The sequence below is a fragment of the Podarcis raffonei genome, chromosome 1 (genome assembly GCF_027172205.1).
Source record: "Podarcis raffonei isolate rPodRaf1 chromosome 1, rPodRaf1.pri, whole genome shotgun sequence".
Taxonomy (NCBI): Eukaryota; Metazoa; Chordata; class Lepidosauria; order Squamata; family Lacertidae; genus Podarcis; species Podarcis raffonei.
In genome coordinates, this window is record NC_070602.1 from 18,467,383 (window position 1) to 18,472,808 (window position 5,426).

The window sequence follows — 5,426 nt, forward strand, 5'->3', positions numbered from 1 at the left end:
ATTATACATCATGCACACATTCTTCACAGACTAGGGGCCCCATTTCAGAACAGAAATCTTCATTGCCTTCTTCTGCTCTGTATTACACAGAAGCTGCCAAAGCCTGTCTTGACAAATCCTTATATGATTATTGTTTTCTGCCAAATTAAAAAAAAAGTCCTTTCCTCAAAAATTAGCTGTGTGAGGTGGGTAGGTGGGGGAACCATCTATGTTTGGCATGTAACTTCCTTTTTTCATCCCTTTGATTCTCTCTGTGGCCTTCTTACAAGCTGGTGCCTATTCAAATGCTACTAACTTCTCTGTGGGGCCAGAGCCATCACCCTGAATGAACTGAGACTTTGGTCTAGACATGCAACTGCATGGAATGGCAGAATGCTGTCGTGGCAGAATGGACGACACCAATTCTGCCTGCCAATAAGAGATACCATTTCTGTATGCTCCCATTTTCCTTACAAAGGCCCTTACCATCCCAATGTTTTTAAGTTAATTTTGCAAGTTTTTTTTAAGATGGTTTGCAAGTCACTGCTATTAGAGGGCAAGAACAAGGTTTTCCTTTGCACAATTGTGGCCTGAATTTAGAAAAGTTTCATGGCTGAAGGTTTTATATCCTCTCGTGTTCCTCCAGCCAGAGCTGCGACCATGCACACAGGGATAGCTGAGGAACTTTTGTGTTCCCTGGGATTCAGTATGAACATCACCGATCAAGATCATCACTGATTGGCAATGGCCCTCTAGGGACTCAGGCAGAGGCTTTTCTGAGATTCTGAAAAGGGGACCCCAGGGATGCAATGCGTGTGCTTTCCCCATTCCGTCATGGTAGCTGATTCCCAGAAGTCATTGGTTGAGTCACTGCTTTAGAGACTTGACATGGTTACTGGGTTGTTGTTTTTTTTAAAAAAATCTAATCTTCAAGCATCTTTCTACCTTTGCTGAGGACCAGAACCATGTCTGTCTGTCTGCCTGTCTTTCTATCTATCTGTCTCAAGCCATTCTACAGACCGCATGAAAGTGCCTTGGGCTGGATATACAACTTAGATATTTTCTTTTGTAATGGCTTAGGCTATATAGATAAATAATATTTGTAAAGAAGTCATAAAATAGATATGGAAGGAAGACCCAGTGTGCGCACGATGTTATGCTCACATTTGTGCATTTATGTTTATATTGTGAGTTATACATTGCAACTTGTGTTGTGGTTTTAATTTTGTCTCGTTGCTGCATTTTTTGTGAGCCACCCTGGGTGAGACATCATCACCACCACCATAGAAAATGACAAGTGAAATCATTTGGGAAGGTTTTCTTAACTCATCTTTCTTTCTTTCTTTCTTTCTTTCTTTCTTTCTTTCTTTCTTCCTTCCTTCCTTCCTTCCTTCCTTCCTTCCTTCCTTCCTTTCTCTCTCTCTCTCTCTCTCTCTCTCTCAAATCCACAAATTCTTGGAGGAGTCTTGGCAGGATTACAACATTCAGAGCGCGACTTTGTAAAATACGGGGTACTAATCGCAAGGAAGCTGTGCAACATCCAGCTTTTTTCTGCTTGTCATATTTAATAACTTGACTATCATATCATATGATTCTCAGGTGCCAGATTCAAAGCCCTGCCTCTCAACAATTTGGAGCTGTGACAAAAATAATATCGGCCAGGCAGTCTTGCAATTCGAGTGACCTTGGCCTTTGACCTAGTCAGATCTTGTCAGCTCTTCACAGGGTCAACTTACACCTGTTTTCAGTATTTTACTTTGGCTTTCTTTTTCTTTTAGCCTTAAGCATAAAAGGGCTGCAGGGGACAGACAGTGCTTTGAGGAAGTGGCAGAACTGCATTTTCTTCTCCTTTCGGTGCATTTTAAATTATGCAATATGTTCTTTTAGAAAATGCCTTTTAGCTAATGCCTGATGAATATTTCTTTCTTATGTATGGAATACAAATCAACTCCATTGTCTCATTGACGCTTTATATACATAGCACAAATGGACCGTGTTGCTGTTGCTGATTTTACTGGGTCACACTTTAATTAGGACTATAGTTCCAAAACTCAGTGGGATCCAAATGTTGACATAGATCTCCATGTGAGCTGGGGCTGCTATGGATTCTTCATTGTTAAAGCCTGTGGATGGCTTGATGCATACACAGAGGTCTCCAAGTGAGCAGTGAATCTAGTGGGTCACTGCACAAATCGCTTAAGTGTCTGTGAAAGCAGAAGAAGCCTGTTTGCCACATACTAAACTGGTTATTTTGCCACAGAAGTATGAAACAGCAACAACAATATGTTCACCTCTTTTCTTTTTTCAATTTTTCTGTCCAACAATGAATTTCTATAATTAAAAATACAATAAATTATCTGTTACTCACAGTGTTATTGTGTTATGCATTTTTAAAAGATCCTGATGGCCTAATTCAGTTTGTGTATGTGTGTGTGTGTGTGTGTTGCTTGTATTGTCAAACTGATATATTTATATTTGTTATTTATGGATTTAAGGTATTTTTTTTTGCCACCCTTCAGTTATGTTTCTAGCGCAATTTACATTTTAAAAAATACAATGAAACAATACAAATACAAAGGGTGAAAATCTTACATGGTCCATTCACTAGTGGAAGAAGCTCGATTAATGGAGTCCTTATGCCCTGTAAGGCCCTGCACACCTACAAAATCTCTGCATCCAGAAACTGGTCTAATGCTTTCACAACCTCTCCTGATTCAGATATTATGGAGAAATTAAAGTTCCCAGGATTCTTCGGGGGAAGCCATGTGGTTTAAATGGGCTTTAAATGTATGATTTTGATGTACCTACACCTTCTTCTTCTTCTTCTTCTTCTTCTTCTTCTTCTTCTTCGGCGATCACTCATAGCTGAGTAAGATTGTCATCCATAAACACAGTTTTAACAGTGAGTCCATAAGTGACTGTGGAGGCCAATTCTGGATTCACACGTCCTTCCACAGTGGGGACATTGGTTTCCGAGCGGGAGTTGATGACGGTGTGGATTTGCCAAGCGTGCCTTCCTCTTGGCACGTTTTTCACTTTCGTTCTGAGCGTCCTCAAAGCCCATGACACCTTTGGTAAAGGCAGTTCTCCAACTGGAGCACTCGCAGGCCAGTGTTTCCCAGTTGTTGGTGTTTATACTACATTTTTAAAGATTTGCCTTGAGACAGTCTTTAAACCTCTTTTGTTGATCAACAGCATTACGCTTTCCATTTTTAAGTTTGGAATAGAGTAGTTGTTTGGAAGACGATAATCAGGCACCCGAACAACATGACCAGTCCAATGAAGTTGATGTTAAAGAATCATTGCTTTGACACTGGGGATCTTTGTTTCTTCCAGTACACTGTTATTAGTTTGCCTGTCTTCCCAAGTGATGTGTAATTTTTTTTGGAGACACCGTTGATGGAATCTTTTGAGTTGGAGATGGCGTTTATAAGTGGTCCACGTTTCACAAACATACAGTAAGGTTGGTAGTACAATAGCTTTGTAAACAAACATTTTGGTTTCCCTGTGTATGCCCCAGTCCTCAAACACTCTGCACTTCAATTGGGAGAAAGCTGCCCTTGCAGAGCTCAGGCAATGCTGGATTTCAGTGTCTGGCCTTGTGGAAAGATAACTGCCCAGGTAGGAAAGGTGATCGACATTTTCCAATGTTACGCCATTGAGCTGGATTTGTACGTACACCATACGTTGGCTGGACCCAAATCTGCAGGAGAAACTAAACCTCTCTATCCAAGGAGACCTGCACCCAAATCTTCAGTTTTGAAAATGGGATGCTCTTCTATTGTATTTGCGAAAGAACTCACCCATTTCAAGGAGATGCTTTCTGTCACATGTCATATTCCAGATGCAAGTATTATAACGTTGATGTGAGGTTGGTGTTTTTCTTTTTCTTTTTAGCCTACTAACTTTCTAAAACATTGGCGCTGTCTCAGCAGACTTGAATCATGTCAGAATGAAGCGGTTAGGATTATGTTTCTCTTCTGAGTTCTTTTTTTTAAAAAAGTCTGCATTTGTTGATGCTTTCGTCTCTCCGTGTTTACCAATAAAAAACACTTTCTCTGGTTAAGTGCTTTAAATTGGTGTACTCTTGCACATCATGCAATAATACTCCCACATGCCTAGACATTTGAGTAATATTGCTAGTTTGAAGAGGAAGGGGGAATGCGTGAGGTTGGGAAGACCCATTCTCAGATGGGAAATTATGCAAAGGCGCTCCCCCAGTAGAGTGGAATTATTGGGTGTGATGACAGATAAATAGCTCTGCAATCTAGCCTGGAGCAGCAGCTGCAAGGCAGAACTTGCTAGAACTTGTGTAAAAAAAGTGGGTGGTCAAACTACCTTGGGCGATCAGGTCTGTGGCACCAGCGCTGGGATTTCACCACCCACTGGTTGGATGAAGTAGACACACATTTGGGGAGGGTTATTTTAAGAAATCCTACGAACCTTTGAAACATCAGAATGTTGGGAAGCTGTAGCATGTGTAATTATAATATGACAGAATGACTAAAAGTGTTGCCTTAGCGGTAGTGTCTCTTTTATGCTTCTGTTTAAGGGGAAAAACACATTTTTTTAAAAATCGCTGATGACGTGCTTTTCATTGGAATGCTTTTTTTAAAACAAATACACAGCGCTGATTAATTTGGATGCATTTCATGGTAGAAATATACAGTGGTATTGTTGCCATCACACAGGCTATGGTTTGCAAATGCATGCTTTGAGTCATTTCCTTAACCTTTCTGCCAATTCTTGTTTCAGCCTTCCTTTATATGTCACTGTGGCACCAATCTGGAAAGTTGGTCCAGATCAAGGATCTCTCAGCCTTCATGATTGTATGCAGAACATGCCTACCCTGCAATGGATAGATTTTGGGCTGGTGTGGGACAAGGAGATGCAAGCACAACATGGGGTTGGGTCAAGTGGCTGGTTTGCTTTTGATTCAGAAGCACGGTGATTACTCCATAATCTTTTTCCTGCTGGGAGCCGGAGGGCCTCGTTCCTGCCTCTCTCCACCTGGCCCAGGGCGGGGCCTGACAGCCTTCATAAAAACTGCTGCTGCCCAGCAAGGACTGAGGTATTTTGGGGAAGGTTTCATCAGGAGTTTTTGTTGTTATTGATACTAATTTTTTGTATCTTTATTTTTATGTGGAAATTGTTCAGTTCGGTTATGTAGTTTTTGATGTGTTTTAGTTATTTTTATGACTACTTTACTCCCTGGGAAAGACCCTGAAGTTGGGAAAGATGGAGGGTACAAGGAGAAGGGAACGGCAGAGGACGACAAGATGGTTGGACAGTGTTCTTGAAGCTACGAACATGAGTTTGACCATCTGCGGGAGGCAGTGGAAGACAGGAGTGCCTGGCATGCTCTGGTCCATGGGGTCACGAAGAGTCGGACACGACTAAACGACTAAACAACAACAACAACAAATGACTACTTTGCTATGTTTGCA